Here is an 18,502-nt window from a genome sequence, read left to right on the forward strand (position 1 = left end):
GAAAGTAAAATGTTGAATATACGTCCTGGCAAGGTCTTCCTGGTGCCAGAATGTATCATGCTTTTCCTTTTAAAGATCATTCACAAAGATCACTACTTTCAAATCAACTTGAGGGAATCCTTACATGTTGAGTTCCATTATTACAACACTGAGAAAAGCAAACACTGAATTTCATGCATTGGTGAAAGTGAGCCTTTTGAAGGTCTCTAGTTGCCAAATGCATCTCTCTTTTCTTCCTCCCACCCTTCCTTCCTCCCTCCCTTTCTCCCCCCCCCTCTCCTTTCCTCTCCTATCCCTTCCTTTTCTTTTCTTCCTCTCTCTCTTTTCCCTTTCCTTTCCTTTTCCCTCCCTCCCTTTCTCCCTCTCCTCTCTTGGTCTCCCTCTCTCCCTTTCTTGTGTATTACTTAAAGAGTCAGAATTCCCTTTTCTTCCTCTGTTCTTTTTTATAATTTCTAAAGAACAGGATCATATTTACTTACAGGTAACTGTCCCTTCCCCTTAACAAGGTAGAGTGTTTAGTAATGCCAATTTATGCTTGAGATACTACCAACACTATCCCAAAATAGTAAGTTCAGTGAAGTAAATATAATGATATATATTCTGCCGCTTTATTGCTTTCCATTAGCTACACAGGTTAATTTACTCACTTACATGCAGGAATCAAACAGACTCCTAGGGTTGGAAGAGATTCTCTAAATATTTGCCCTGAAAATTTATTTCCCAGGAGAGAATGAGGGATTCTTTGATGTTGCTATTGTTATTTTCTTATAGGGCCCAGTAACTAAAAGGGTTTTAAATTACATGTCAGTTATTTAAAAATTACAATATATTTTTTTAGAGTGCTGTGTGACTAACAACAGTAAATTTCACACTATACTATTTTAAGAATAGTAATAGTACACATATCCTTGTGATTTTGCATATACAACCTCAAATTATTATAACAATAATTGGATGAGGACAAAGATATGCTTTGTTCCAGATGGAATAATTAGACAGTGGCAGAAATGGAGTTTTCTCTTGGATTCTCTGAGCAGGAGTCAGGAGATACCATCTCTGGGTCTTAAAGTTTTGCAGGAGATTTTTCAGTTCAAAGCAATAATCACATCCTAGACATTCTTTGTTTTCATAATTTATTATCTATAAGAATGTGCCAAATGTACAGGAGCTCATCATCATGTGAGCCAATCCATCCAATTTTGGGGGGCTCTAGCTTTTAAAATGATTTGCCAAGTTTTGCTGAAAATATCTTCCTGAAGGATTCAAACATTTGAGTGCCAGATAACTACTTAACTAAATTAATTTAACTCCCAACTAAATACCCAGTGCACTTTTGACTAATCTCAATTATGAGTTTTTTTTTCATGGTTTTCACCATCTTTGTCTTAGATTTGACTTTGCAATCAATTCAAGTTAAATCACTTATGGTCACCCAGCTATAATTTTATCCTCTGAAAAATAAGACAGTTGGATCCGATCAATGTTTCCCGATTAAGATTATACTGCAAAGTGATAATCAAGGGTAATGAGAAAAAAATTGGGGAGATAATAGAGAAAGGATAGAAGTGGGTAAATTACCCAGTGCCCTTTCAGAATATTTCAAATACATTTTTGAATTTTCTAATTTGGCAAAATACCTATTACAGTTGAGTAATTAATTAAAAATAAAATTTTATGTGCCATTTAATATTTGCATGTCTTGATTTTGATCTATACTTTGCTAATTCTGTTCATTACTTGGAAATATGCAGATACCTACTACATGCTTAACAGGAGCAAAGATACAGTTTGTGAGTCAAACTAGAACTTCTGAAGGATTTCATTCAAGAGTCAAAAATGAATACAGATTTGACTTAAAACAGAAGCATTTTTGGAATCCTTAATTTGAACATGTGTCTTTAAAGTCCATCGGTGACTTCCTGGGGAGGTTTTGCACAGTGGAGATCAACTACAAAGCATTATACAAATAGACACAGGATATTCAAATTTGAATAACTAAGCTCTGTCTCTAGTGTTAACTTCTAAAAAATAAAAGCAGGTCTTCGGTCTTCGTTCCTGAAAAACAAGCTACAACCCTCTATTTTCTTTTAAGATGGATGAGAATTATTTATTAAAATTGCAAGCAAATTATTGAGAATTAACAATTTTGAATGTACGAACCATAATGAATTTGTTTACAGGGTTTTCCGATAGTTCAGTCCAATGTAGTTGGAAGAAGTCCCACTGACATATGATAGTTGACAAAGTTACAAAGTGGGTTATTGTGTATGTGCAGATGCAGGCAGTTGAAATTTCTGTTTTGTGTAGACCAAACTTCACATACTGCAATTTTACAACATGTTTCAAGAACTTCGTGGCTTTCCTTTTATATTTCTTCCAGAATAAATTACTTTTTAGTTTTTATTCATTATGAGCCTGTTTATTTTTTTACTAAATGCTTTAGTCTATACTTTGATGTATATTTGTATCTATAGAATTTTTGGACTTTAAGACACTATGTAAGTCAGTTCTTTGTCACTACAATGAATTACCTGAAACAGATTACTTATGAAGAAAAAGCGTTCATTTAGCTACAGGTCTGGAGTTTTAAAGTACAAATAGCATAGTGTAGGCTCTGTAGTGTGGGATGATCCGGTGCTAGATCACTTCATGGCAGATGATGGATGGCTGATGGCAATTGTGGATGGTGGGTGGAAACAAGCACATTACACTTTTAACCAAGAAGCAGAAAAAGTTGGGTTTGTCTGTACCTGTTCCTTTTATAACAATCTTGAGGAAGGAGCCATAAAAGGGTCACACAACTACCACCCTCAGAGACATACGCTCAGTTACCTCAGGACCTCTCACTTGGGCCCACCTTCTCAAGGTTCTGTCACTTCTCCAAAGCTCTGCTGTGAAGCAAGCTTCCAACCACCCCGATCTTTGAGAGGGAGCAAAATTAAACCATTTTAGCCCACAGAAATCATCTGCATATAAGTACACAAATGAATGACTTCACCTTCAAATTTCTTGAACAATGGCACTGAGATATGATTGCCATTTTAAAATTTATTTTTATTTTTATTTTGGGGTACCAAGAATTGAACTCAGGGGCACTTGACCACTGAGCCATGTCCCCAGCCCTATTTTGTATTTTATTTAGAGACAGGGTCTCACAGAGTTGCTTAGCGCCTTGTTTTTGCTGAGGCAGGCTTTGAATTCACCATCCTTGTAGCCTTTAGCCTTTGTAGCCTCTGGAATTACAGGTGTGAGCCACTGTGCCTGGCTATTTATTTATTTGTAGTTAAACATTTATAATTTATTTTTATAATGAACGCAAATTAATTGTACACATTAATGGGATTTACTGCTGTTTCCATACATGATCATGCATTGATCAGGTCCATATTGACATTTTAAAACTTCAAAATAGGCAGAAAAAATGAGCAGTCTATGGGCAATGGTGAAAGAGAGAGAGAGAGAGAGAGAGAGAGAGAGAGAGAGAATATTAATCTCTTATTATGAAGTCTTGTTAAATCTCTAGAACATTTTATTATACTAATTTAATCAAAATTCATATTTTTAATATAATATAAAAATAAATCTAAATCATGTGATTATCAGTCATACACACACACACACACACACACAAACAACTATTCTTTATTAAATTCCATCTGACCATAATCAAGTCACTGATTGTCTCAATTTCATATTTGACCAATATCTATGTAGTAATATTGAAAGGTGCACTGAGGAAGGATAGCTTGTGTGCTGCTTGTCTCTGAACTGTGTTAACTTCTTAGTACCTCCAAAGGGTTTTTGGACTTAAAAATTAGACAGAGATTTCTGTCATCCTTAATGAAACAATTCATGTCTGCTTATTCCAATTACTTAACTCTCAAACAACTTCTTAAGAAAGTAAACACCTGGATGTCAGACGTTTCCTTTATTATCTTAATAATATGCTTCCATGTTCTAGTAATACAAAAGGAAGGGTTAAATATCATGTCAATTTTGGTCTTTGAAATATGCTTTACTTTGCAAAATTCAAAAGTAATTAATCGAAAATTAGCATCTTTGTTCCTATGCTTAGAAATTGAGCACTTATTTCAACTCTCAAATATTGCAATTATTTCAATTTTCAAATATTTATAAATTACTAACCTATTCCAGTATTTTTTTCCATACTCATATTGATTATGGTTATACTTAATGATTGAATGGTGTATGTGCCCTGAACATGTTTTATGAACATTCAAAAGAAATGAGTCATAGGATGCACTTTCTAAATAATTTAATTTTTTCTCCCATCTTCTATTCTCTCTGTCTCTTCCATCCCTGAACTGAATGGTTGGTGATTAGTTTAGTTTTTCTACTATTAGATGGTTTTTAAAAGACCTTCTATTACTTTAGTCCTGAAAGACTTTCACTTCTTTAATAATTTAGATTCATTTCATATTTCATTCAAAATTTTCTCCTCTTTTTCTCCCCATCCCAGTTCAACTTGTGGTCAGCTCTTTTCTGAAGGGGAAAAGTTACCCACAATTGATTTCTTCTTTTCTTGTCCTGTCAACTCCTTCCCCTGCTTACCACTCAAGTTTCAGCCCATCCATGTTTGGAGTCAGAGAGGGAACATCTTTACTGGACAGTGTTAAAGCAGAGGGTGTTATTGCTGGTTGTGGCACATTTTTAAAATGGACTTTCTCATGGACACTTGGAGACTCTTCCATTACTGAATATTTCCCCTCTATACTTGGATGAATACACATAAAACGCTCTCCTTCAGTTGAAGCCCTCCATTTCCCCTCTTGTTCTCTTTTATGTAGTACTAACACAAAAGCAAGAGTACCTCTTTTTGCTGAAGCTTTCTTGACCCTCTTGGTACCTGTGTTCCCTTGTAAGATTGCAGGTTACTTACCTCTTTCCTTATTATGCTGATATCATTACTTTAAACAGCTTCTTTCTTTTTAACTTGCTGCAATTTTAATAACACTTCTCCCTACTATGTTCCTCCAATTATAATAAAACATACCACAAGTCATCTGAGTGATCCCACTGAAGTTATCCAAGCAACTTCTGCCCTTCCCACTATCAAGGGACATAGTATGAGGCACACAGCACACTAAGAAACTTTCTCAAAAATATTTCTTTCATTTCCTACCCAAATCCTTGGACTTTGCTTGTATGACAAGAAAACACACATTAGGCAAAGTTAACATAACTAATTTGACACTTCTATTTCAGTACTGATAGTGGTCTAGCACCTCCCTTGCAATGCTACAAACGTTGACAACTTTGGGTATTCAATTAAGAAAGAAAGAGAAAAAAAAACTCCTGTTTAACATTATAAGGCAAAACTAAGTAAGTAAATTGATAATGTGTTAAATATGCATATTCATATGCATAAACATATACATAGAACACATACACAAGACATAGTCTAACATTTACAGGATTAAAAATATCATTATTATGTTTGTATTATGTTAAAAGTTACCTGTAATATATCATCATAATATATTATTAGTATTGAAAAGTCAGTTATAGGAAATCCATGAATTTCAATGCAGCTGTTCTATGTTGGAACAAATTTGCCAGTCACTTTTCATGTCAGATTCACTGAACGAAGGAAAACTTAGCATCTACCATGTGACAGGCTCTTTCCCAGGCACTGCATCATGGAAGTATTCTCGTCAGGAAGTCTGTCTGCAGATAAGAGCAAAAGGAAACATAGAAGCTATCCAAGAAAAGAAGTAAAGGGAAAATTTTCTAGTTGGAGACACCAGTATGTACAATGTCCTCATGGAGAGCAGAGGCAGAAAAACTATATAGGCCCTTATGATATTGAAGAAAATGAGGGGACTAGTGTATTAACGATGTGGGAGAAGTACATTTGCTCATATACTATAGGGTTTTGTTTACGCTGTAAGGAAAATTTGTCTCTAGAAGCATAGTGATAATATTAAATAGACCATTGTGGCAGGCAAAATGACCTCTGAAAATGTCCACATCCTAATCCCTGGAACCTATCAATAAGCTACTTTAGTTGGAAAATTGACATTGATGATATAATTAAAGGTATGAGCCTTTAAAAAGATTATTTTGAAATATATCTGAATATACCTGTGAACCCAATCTAATCAAATGAGCCCCTAAGTGCAGAATTTTCTTTGGCTGGAGGAACAAATATAGCAGAAGGAAAAGTCAGGTAGAGTTCACAGAAAAGGAGCATTAAACACACAGTGCTGTAGCTTCTGAGATGCTGGAGCCCACAAGCACAGAGGGAGGGAGGCTGCGAATTGGGGCTGAGCCTTGGTGGAAAGGCAGTAAGGAAACAGGGACTTCTGTTTTATATCTACCAAACCACAAATGCCATACTGACTTCTGTTTGAGTGTCTATAATTTAAAAGGGACTGGAAAGAGCCCAAATAAAAGATCAGGATGTTGATGAAAGAAAGCCAACTAGGTGTTGGAATGAGAAATTTTAAGTCTGAAGAAGTGAAAATTTAGGGACTATTTAGAAAAATAAGGCTTTCAAATATTTTGAGAGTTGGCATGAGGAGAAGGTCACATGTTTTTATTCTATTTAAACCAAATGTAGCACTCCTATGGGATGACAACAAACGTTGCCTACAGGAACTGTTTTAGGTCAACAACCTGAATGAGCTTAGAACACAGATCCTTGTCTAGAGCTGTGCCCAGAGCTTGAGGCAGAGCAGAGAAAAAAGCTGAGCTATCTTTGCCCAGACCTCTGATCCACAGCAAGTGTAAAATCAATATGACTGCTGTTTGAATCATCCAACTTAGTGGGAATGTGTTTTTGCAGCAATAGAAAATTAATGCAAATAGGAAGAACAATTCAAAGTGAGTGATATAAACAGCAGATGCAGGGACACACACACACACACATATATATTCTAAATATTATATATTTTTAATATATTAAAAAGTGTGGGTAAATAATGATGGGGACTGATGGTGAATGATGGTGCTGGTACAGTGTAAGAGGTAGAATTATTTTAAAACTAATTGGAAAATTAAATCTAAAAAACATGATGATTGACTCATCTTGAATGGAGAGGAAGAGGAAGTTTCAAGGTTATATATGTTATTAATCTGTATAGAAATCATCACTGTTATTCTTCATTGAGTCATGAAATACTAGTGGAATGGTAAGCTTTTAGAGGAAGGTAGTAATGGAAGAAGAAACTCTGAGTTTAATTTTTTTAATATTTTATTTTTAGTTGTAGTTGGGCATAACACCTTTATTTTATTTTTATGTGGTGCTGAGGATCGAACCCAGGGCCTCGCACGTACTAGGTGAGTGCTCTGCAGCTGAGCTACAACTCCAGCCCCCCCAAGTTTAATTTTAGATATGTTGTGTTTGAAGTATCTTTTATAACAAACAATGGGTCTAGGCAATCATATACACAGATCTGGAATTTGGAGGTGAGGTATGTGATTTAGACCTAGATTTATGAGGCGTCCAATTGTCACTTAGAGTGAGAACAGAAAATGATAAGAAAACACAGAACTTTAATTTAAATATTGTAGAGAATGAAACTCAAAACAGCTAGAAATAATTGAATGGCTTAGAGAAATAAAGATGGCAGGTTTCATGGAAGTTCCATAACAAGTGAAATATATCTTTCAGATTTATTAACATAAAAGTCTTATTAGAAACTAGTTTGGTATAGTAATGAGAAGAAAACTAAAATGATGTGAAAAGATTAGAGAGTGAAGACAAGAAAAAAATGTGTCATGAAACCTGGCTGAGATCCTGAGGAGAGACATTTGTTACGCTTTAGGAGCACCACATTAAGGTTAGTCATAGGAATGCCATGTGATCCTGCTTCCTCATGGCCTCCCTTCTCAGATTTGAAAATCTTATATTTCTCCCCAGTCTCTAAATTTTCACTTCTTTGGATGTAAGCATGTTCAATTCCAGCACATCCCAGCATTCTTTCATTAATATGATCATTCTCCTTTGAACTCTCTGGTTTGTCAGTGTTCCTCTGACATTATAGGACCCAGTCAGGAATCAATACCCCACTTGTGCCTGCTACATATTATAACAAAGCAAAATGCTCATCTCTTTTGTTCTGTGTTCTTTATGGAGTCCATATTAATATTACAAATTGTAGTTGCCATTCTACTTTATTGACACCCTTTGAACTTCTGCTAACTCTAAGGACCTTCTTTTTGTTTACTTTTTTAAAAAGTATATATTAATTAATCTCATGCAGGGTTGCTACAGTTTGAATGTGGTTTGAGTTGCCCCCAAAGTTTTATGTGCTGGACACTTGGTCCCCAGTGTGGCTATGTTGAGGTGACAGAACATTCAAGAGTTGGAGCCTATTGCAGGGAGAGGGGGAGTCCTTGGGGACACTGCCCTCAAAAGGTACTAAAGTAGTTCTCTTGGAACTCTAGTCAGTTCCCTGAGAGAAAAGATTGATATAAAGGAGAATTGGTCCTGGAATATCTATGACTTCCTTTCTCACCATTCTATATTTTGTCCAGTGTACCCAGTCATTCCCGCACCATTAATCACAGCCTCAGGGGAGGCTGAACATTTGTTTAGCCCATTTGGGGCTGTCCAATTTTAGACTGTCAGCCTTCAAACTACAAGCTAAATAAAACTCTTTTCTTTACAAACTATTAGCTTGAAATATGTTGTTACAAACAAAATAGTGAATGAACTACGAAAGGGTCATTTTCATCTTCTTTACTGTTTCTCCCCTTACATTCATGCATTTATTTATATCTATCCTAATATTCACTTGTTAGTTATAGCCCACAATTCAGTTGACTTTTGATTCCTCCATAAATATCTACAACTTGTAGATGGAGTATGTATAACACTCTCATCTATACATGTAGCTACATGCTATCCACATGATTGATGTCTGTGTTCTTAATAGCTTCTTAAAAAGTGACAAAACTCTTAAACATGGAGGATTGAGATGGGGCCTGTAGCATACCTCTAAGTAACCTTTATATCAAATCTTAAAGAAATTAGAATTAAAATGCACAAAAATTATAGTCACAGTCATATGTTCCTGATAAACACTATGGACACTTTATATCATTTAAACATATTCATTCGTATAAAAACATATATATCGACCCTTAAAAACTTGAGCAAATACCTGCATTTAAAGTGTTGCTAGAGGCCATACCCTCCAAGTCTTCCAGTATCTTCTTTATGGGACCATGCAATCTACTTATCAACTTCAATATTATTCTCGATTTTGGCAACAGGAAGTGTGTCTATTAGCCTCATTTTCTACTTCATACACTGAGTTTCTTCCATTGAGTTATGCTTTTCATATACTGATGAAGTACACAAGCTGCTCTTTTACACAATCTGCTATTGCATTAATTGTTGAAGATTTTTAGGGAGGCCATGAACTACATTAACCATAAAAATGATTTTTACAGAAATAAGTGGGAAAGATCCTTATTTCTCTAATGATTACATTTCATTTTTAATAATATAGTTTGTGCATTTTGTAACTAAATGAACTTATTTATTTTCTAAGCAACAAGCCCAGAAACAGTTTTCCATGAATATTTAATAACTGTACAACATTCTTTGGCCTATATTTCTGTATTTTTACTTATGTTACTCTTGCTCTGATCTAGTTACATTTATATGGCCCTTATTTTATTTTCTGCTTTATCCTAACCCATTTCAAATATTTTATAGGTAGCAGGAGGATACATTTAAATGAAACAGTTTAATGGAAACATATAATAGTATAAAATAAATAGCTGAATTAGTACTCACTGGATGTTTTTGCTTGTAAAGTTCAGACATCTCATTATTTTAACTTTCCACTAGAAAGTGTGTCGAAATCCCCTATTCAGATCCATGTATTTGATCCTATGCAATATTCAACAACCCCAGTATAAAAGGTAGTGTCTGACACATGATGGTATTCAAGAAATGGAAGCTCTCATCTTCCCTTGCAGTAATGATTGTCCTGGACACACTTGCATTACTTTCCCCTTTATTTTTTAACTATTTTCAACATACTTTGATGATTTATCCACTGATTTTGTGACACTTTGATTCCATTTTTTTAAAGATGCAAATGATATTTTTAAAATTGGGTATCATCTCTTATAGCATTAATAAGTGTTATTTAACATTTAATCTGTTTTTTTTTTCTAACAACTGGAGACAGTGATAGTGAAGGAAGTTCTATAGAAGAAAAACAAGAGTATGGAACATTTTCTAGTCAAATATTTGTGTAGCTAAGGTCCTAGAATTGAGTTTCTAACTTGAAACTTGAAGCTTAGTTTATATACTTCATATAATATTTAAAACTGTAGCCTTAAGAATAATTCTGCAGGGGATAATAAGAAGAAGCAAGGGAAGGGCATAGGAAGGGCAACAAAAATGATGACCAGAGGGCTTGGGCACAGTCCAGCTTTGTAGCTAGTAAAAATCCCTAATGCTTAGGGGCCAATGACTTTTAGAAAGAGGGACAACTAAGTGTAAATTTTTCATAGTTTGCATTGTTGCAGTCTAAGTGACCTTCCCCTTTAAAATCTTACCATATCTTCTAGGCATATATAGACTTTGTGTATTTTCATGTATGTGAAGCAAGGGAAGAATCTGATTTCTATATTTAAGTTTTCTTGGGACAGTTTTTATGGGATCTAAGTAATCAAATGATAGTATATCTAAAACAGGAGTTTGGTGTCCGATGTCATCAACAGACAAGGTCTCAGGGGCTCCCTGGAGATCCAATCCCTGTTCCAATGGCATGTTGATCTTTAAGAAGTATCATCCAGATGACATTTGGCTTACACTTGGAAGTCACTTTAGTTGCTAAAAATAAGTCTATTCTAGCACTATTTAGTCATTCACAAAGCACATAGAAAATACTCTAATTTCCTAACACCATGCTAGGATCTTTAGTGATCCTAAAGCTTCTTGCTGTAGGAAACAACTTGAGACAATATTAGTAATATATGAGACACAATTAGAAGATAATAAGTGATAATTATTGTTATATTTGAATGTTTGGGATCCCTCTAAAATTTCATGTTGAAACTTAATACGCAATGCAATCATGAGAAGAGGTTTGCTCTTTGAGAGGAGGTTAAGCCATAAGGGCTTCTCCCTCATGAATGGACACTGTGCTCCTAGAAGGGCTTAGTGGAGGTTTGCCCATTGTTGCCTTCTTACCTTCTGTCTTATGCAGGAACCACATCCTTCCCCTCCGTAGGACACAGCATTCAAGGTACCATCTTGGAAGAAGAGACTGGACCCTGGCCAAGATAAGGACTCCCAAGTCCTTATCTCATTCTCAGACTACCCAGCCTGTTACTGTTGTGAGACTAACAAGGAAGCCCAAAGTGATTTTGATTATAATACCACTCACAGTTTGACCTCACTGTCTATTGTTTACTTCTCTCTCTCTCTCTCTCTCTCTCTCTCTCTCTCTCTCTCTCTCACACACACACACACACACACACACACACAAATACACACACACAAGCATTTGGGATAAGATTTTATTTAATTTGATGGAAAAGGGACACATTTTACATATAAATATGTTTACAATACCTTTTTGTTAGGTCTTTGGATACTGGATTAGATAAAATGAGGAAAATAAGGGTATATTGAAAATGTAAACCCAAGTTAAATATTAGATATTTTTGAGTCTGAAAATCTGGATACCTCAGAGTTCTATGTAGCAGTTGCTTTTGAAAGAATTGGAGATACATAGCTTATAATCCCAGCATCCTATGAATTTTATAACTGACAATCTCCAGCCTCATGGCAACACTTGGGAAATGAAAAAAATTGAAGTGTATGGGTAACAAGGAAAATAATATTTTTTGAAATAGCTCTGACACAAGACAACTAGTAGTATTTGAAGACATGGCCAGGAAAAACGGAACTGGGTCAGTTTAGGTCAGCCAGATCTATGGTTTTGGAATTAAAGCACTGTAGAGTCATTTTTGGGCCATTCATTGTGGGTTCCAGCAAGGTTTTCATAAAATTCAGGGCAACAAATTTGGCTCTATGAATAACTTTCTTACATCTTGTAAAAAAATATGTATTTGTGGATTACAAAGTTTCAGCGATATTCAGTAAACTAAAATTTAACAAAGAACAACAATGAAGGAAATGTTTGCTTGGGATTATATCACTAAACCATGTACTTAATCTAGGGATGAGTAGAACATTCCACTGGGCTCAGTGACCAGAGAAAAACTGCTTCCTTCTCACTTTAGTAAACAGAGACAGCTGGATCTTCCTCCACTTCTACCATCTTTCTTCATTCCCCACAGCAACACCTTCTCCCCTGCCTATTTCATTCTTCTGTTTCTTTTTTCCTTGGTCTTACATGTGTATTGAAAAACCAATATACAATTTATTAATCTTAAAATGACAACTAGTTACTCTAAAAAAGATTAAAAAATAAATAAGATAAAATCCAAAAGAGTATTAGTAATTCTTTACCCTTGTTCTTTCTTTTTGTCCTATATTACTCTATTGCAGAAGATAAGATTGGAGATGGCAGGTGATAAAAATGGTCAAGGTTTCTGGGTGAAAATATGTGAAACTAAAGATTCTTCATGCCGGCCACGTGGTTGCTCAAGCCTGTAATCTCAGGGGTTTGGGAGGCTGAGGCAGGATGATTATGAGTTCAAAGCTCAGCCTCAGCAAATTAGCGAGGCCATAAGCAATCCAGAGAGACTATGTTACTAAATAAAATATAATAAAGGGCTGGAGATATTGTTAAATGGTTAGGTGTCCCTTGGGTTCAATCCCTGGTACCAAAACAGAAAACAAAAACAACAACAACAACAAAAACGTTCATAATTAACAATGGTAACAATTGCTAATTTTTATTTCATTGCCAAACTGCTACAATATAAATGTGAAAATATGCTACATAAACTCAAGAAAGTAATTTTGGGAATCAATATTAACACATTTAGGAATGAATCAAAAATTTAAATGTTAGAACTGTCTAAATTTATATGAATCTTGTTGTTTGTGTTAATGGTGAGGATGGGGTTAATGTTAAAGTCTTGTTTTTTTCCCAAGAAAAGAAGAAAATATCTAGCATTTCCCAGGTGTAGTCCCCAGGGCAAGTGACATGTTTATAACCTTACTTCCTGTTGTGACAAGGTGGATTGTGTGGAATTGCAACAGACTGTGAGCAAAGTGGGACATGACTGTCCTATAAAAAGCTGTCTTTCTTGTTTCCTAGGTGCCATTGAGTAGGAAAAGGTAAACACCATTTCTAGTAGATGCCTTTTATTTTAAAGGCATAGGGTTTGCCAGCAGAGTGAGAAGAAAGATCAGATCTATGTCTCATTTTGTATCTGTGGACAGGAAGCATGTGTCATATGTCATTTAGTACATAATAAAATGCTTCCTGCGCAATAGAGGCATGAATGCTAACTTTCTAGCCATATTCAGAAACACCATTTGGTGGATTAGTGCTGCTAAAATTTCTGACACCTGCATTTGGCAAGTGTGCTACCCGAAGGACACAAATTTGTCTTCTTTTCAGAATCACATGCAGTCAACCATGTTATCTTTTGATTTTCTTGCAAGGGATGCTGGCCACTTAGCACATAGAGATCTGAAATTGTTGCACTAAACAAAGACAATAATGATGCTGCATTTCCGGACTTAAAATATTACTGCTTCTTTAATATATGTCTTGTTTTTACTATAAGCAGAGAAGTAGCAGATGGGTAGCAAGTACTAGGTAGCATTTAAAGGATGAAATCATATATATGGCCGATGCCATTAAAGGGAGTAAAGGGAGTTCCTTAGAAATGAGGCACTTAGGGGAAATGAAGCAAAGTTGAAAAGCATTTCAAAGGAAGTTGCCTTTTCAGAGGAAAACCAATTAAGAATGCTGTGTGTCAAGCTGTATGAAAGTAGAAAATATTGCTCAAAGGTACTGTCTGATGACCGTCCCAGGGAACACAGTGGCTACAAGAAAAAAACATAAATTTAAAGAGTAAATTCAATAGTAGTAAAGTTATAAACTTGTATCAAAAGTCATCTACCTGCCCCCAAACACAAAACATTGTTTCCTAAAGTTCTCTTGGGAAACCTGGTAGTTATTTATAAAGGAAAAACTGGATGAATAAATCTTCTCCAAATTATTCATTGAATATAAACATTAAATATCTTTATGGAATGAATATTTTTTTTACTTTTCTGTTGGCAATTGTTGCTTTTTAAATATAATTAATGATTATATCACAGCAGCCTTTAGACATGTGAACCTATTTAGATTCTTAACTGTTTTGTTTAGAATTTCCAGAGAAAACAGTGAATATTGTGAGCAAGAATATGATTAAGAAGCTCCCAATCCAACTTTGGGAAGAACAAATATTATGAAATGTGTTCATGAGGAAGGAAGGAGAGAAGATAAAGCTATTTGCTCTAGATACTTTTCTGATAATAGATTTAAAAAAAATGAAACACACACACAAACACAAACCATTCTTTCCTGACAGCAAACCGTGAATTTGAAACCTCTTTGAAAAAAGGAACAACTTTGTATATCTCTGCATGCCTCTCATAATTTATCATAGAACTAGGTTTTTAATAAACATTTGTGTAGTGAATAAATTAGTTATAAATGATAAGCTGTGGCTATAAAAGTCAAACATAGTGACAAATCACTGTGAGTAAATTTCTTTCATCTTGGTTTTCCTATTAACTGGTATTAGAATACCTCTGCTTGACTAATGTTATTAGTTGACCAAAACAAAATTAACCCTTTGAAACCTCAGCTTCTCCAAAATGACAAATATTTAGAGATGATGCTTTGTGAAGTGTAAAAGCACAGATAACATAATTAATCTATTTTTTCCTTCTTATGTTTAGAATGGTTTGAGAAATATGATTTCTTTCATAAATGACCAATGCATAGAGAAATTAGTTTTTTCACAGATTTTATTGCATAAAGTTTTGAATGATTTATTAAAGTTATAATCAAGTTAACAATACAGTTCTGTGAATATTGGTGTCTGTTTTTACCTGAGCTTAAAATGACATGGAATTTGGGCGGTTGCTACTTCTAGCTCAGTGAAAATCAGATAATTCAGAGTTTCTACACTGAGTCGGAATTCCCCTGAAACGAGTTGAGAAAGCATTTGGCTGAAGAATGAGTGTCTGTATCCTCTGTACTTGAAAAATGGAATCCATGTACAAATTTGCTTCCAACAATTCAGAAGTCAAGCATTCCTCTCAATATTCTTAAATGAGGGACATAACGTATCCTTGTAGCCCTGAGAGATCAAATGTGTAAAAAGCCTCTTAATATTGCATAACCTGGTCAGAATGGAAACATAACTGTTTTTGCAGGTCATTTAGAAATTCACTTGGTGAAGACTGATTTTGAAACCTTGGGTGTCTAATACACATAGTATTTGTGTGTATATGTGCAGAAGATGCAATACAGTGTTCCTTGGAATTAGTGACTGGCAGGAGTGCTCTGGAAATCCAGTTAATCTATTTGAAAATTTCAATTTGAGCACTTTTGTATAGTTTATATATATATATATATATATATATATAATTTAAATTTAATATTTTAGTGAGAAATTTCCATTTTATCTCTAATAGTTAGATCTGAGAGTCAATTTACAGATTTGTTGCACCAAATCTGAAAATATTTAAAGGGAATTTAGTGCTATTATTTCTTTTATTAGACCTGTCTGACTACAGATGAGTAGTTATGACTAAGACATGCATAATTGTTATCTACTTTAACACTCTTTAACTTGTCTTTAGGATAGCTTTCTCAGACCTCTGCCATTTTCATTATTGCACTAAATATTGTTGTTTTGCATCAGAGTGGCTTCCTTATAAGAAGACTGATCTTTCAAAAATGCACATTTAATCGTATAATATTTGTCTTTCTATTAAAATCTGGACACATATCCCTATATCCCCAGCTTTCTATTAAAATCTGGACACATATCCCTATATCCCCAGCTTCTCAGAATATCACATTTAAAACTTTATATGTCCACTCATAACTTTGCATCTTGTTTTTTAGCTGTTCTTCCAAAACACTGTTTCACACCCTTTCCAATCAACCTGCTACTCTCCAATATCCTACTGAACATATTAGGACTTGGAATCCCAGGTATTCATTGTAATCAAAAACATATATAAAATGAACTTCATCATTAATATCTCCCTAGTATACTGAAAAGTCTTTTTTTCTGCTTGTGGTTTATGGGATTTTTAAAAAGTATTGCATTTGTTAAGGTATATAATAATATAATTTGTTAAGTAACTATTCTGTTATGTAAATATTAATTTTTATAATATCTCCATGATGTTGACTTTAAAATTATTCTCATATAATAGATGAAGAAAATGAAGCTCAGAATCTTTAAGTGACTTTCCCAGGGATACAGAGTAAGAAAGTTACTAAATTATAACTCAAAGCCAGACAGTCTGATTTGAGAATCTATGCTTTTTTTATTCTAAAAGAATGTTGCAACATATTCTTTAGAAACACTTTTTCTAGTAGTTTATATTTTTAAGGAAGGACATAAAAACCTTACTTTTCAAAGGTTATATTTGTGTTAAATAAAGAAAATTAAAATTTGGTTTGTGAGATATCTTAATAACTCAGCTATTCAATTTGATTTTAAGCCCTATCAAACAGTACAAGATTCTAATAGACTATTTAGATGATTTATCTGCTCTCTTAAAGCTCCTTTATTGCCACAGGAACTAGAGAAAATTTGTAGTCAAAGAAAATAAAAAATAAAAATATCTAGTACCTTAATATGAAAGAGAAAAGTAAGAATGTGGATTAGTGTAACTCAAAATAATGTAAGCCACTATGATTAGTGAAGTACTGCTTACAATTTCCTAGAAAGCAAACTAGAAGGAAACAAACCCAGTGGATATGTAATCAAGGGTGCAGGGGGGTTGGGAAGATGCTCATGATTGCCCTGGACATCCTGAATGACCTCATTTATCTTTATGTGCTACTTTCATCAGCACTGCTTTGGTGTCAAGGCCAAGGAACCAAGAATATGAGAGATGTACAGAATCCATCCCCATGACATTTAATGCCTATAAAATGTTTGCCCTGGCAGACAGGGAAAATATGAAAAGAATATTGAATACAGAATTCTGCCTACACGAATCAGGTTACGAATTTAAGAGGCTATGAAAGAATGACATAAGTGTGCTAAGGATCCAGTGGAATGACATTAAATGTGTTTTTAAAGCCAGACAGGAAAACACTCAAGTGAATTCAGGGAGCCAAAGATTTGCAAATTCCAAGCAAGCAGTAAAGCTCTTGGTTACCATTTCTTATGGCTGCAGAATTCTTGAATGGAAACCAGGCATGATGGAGCATACCAATAATCCCAGATAATAGGGAGGCTGAGACAAAAGGATGGCAAATTCAAGGCCAGTCTGGGCAACTCAGTGAGACCATGTCTCAAAACAAACAACGAAGCTGGTGGTGTAGCACAGTAGCACAGCATTTGCCTATCATGTGCATGGCCTTGGTTTAGATCCTCAATACTTAAAAATAAGCAAGAAGACATTCTTAAGCAGGAGAAGGGATGAGACAGAAGGTAAGAATATGAGTGCAGGATGGCATTCTGAACATCCTGTAGCTCGCAGGCCCTGTTGTTATGGACTAGGAGAAGGGGACCTATCCATAGGTGAATATTTCATGTTGAATTAGCATATATCCTTAGTAGATGATTGGACACAGTACAGCTATATCCTTGGTAGTCTTCTAATACACTAAAAAATCATATCATATATTTAAAGAAAGAGATGTAAATCAAATATAATTTTTTTCTGTAATAATTTTGGGAGCAATTTGAGCATATATGCTATTTAATGTGGTGAACTATTGTAGAGAATTTAGCATATTAGAGCTGTGACTCTAAATTTAAAAATGTTACTGAGATTTTGGATAGAGACTTGAGATAATATTAAAAGATTAAATATGTGTTGATTAACTTGAGATAATATGTTAAAAGATTAAATATGGATTGGTTAACTTTATAAGAAGCAATAAAATGTGTATAACTGTAAGTATATATATGTTTAATTTAATAGATTATTAGAAATAGCTTAAATATTTTAAAATATTTTGTTTGATTTGGAGGAGAATATAATCATGAGTAAGTAGAAATAATTAAAGGAGTTGGTCAATTTTTGCTTAAAGGCTTTTGTTGAAACTGATGATTTTATTTGTTAGATTTACAAAGTGTACAACACTTTGTAGTTGGTTTTATTGATTTAGAGAAACTGTAATTTTGAAATTGAAAATACAGTTTTATTGAAAGGAATGTTAATTTTGAAAATTCCCTATTAACTTTAAGGCCATGAAAGACATATGAGACAAACACATACTACATACTCCATGAATGTTCATTATTCAAGAAAAGATAGAGAAAGCAAAACAAACAAACAAACAAAAACAACAACAACAACAAAAAACCAACAACTGTAAGATCATAAGTGTGT

This window comes from Spermophilus citellus (assembly GCF_964194105.1).
Source record: "Spermophilus citellus genome assembly, chromosome: 8".
In the NCBI taxonomy this organism is placed as follows: Eukaryota; Metazoa; Chordata; class Mammalia; order Rodentia; family Sciuridae; genus Spermophilus; species Spermophilus citellus.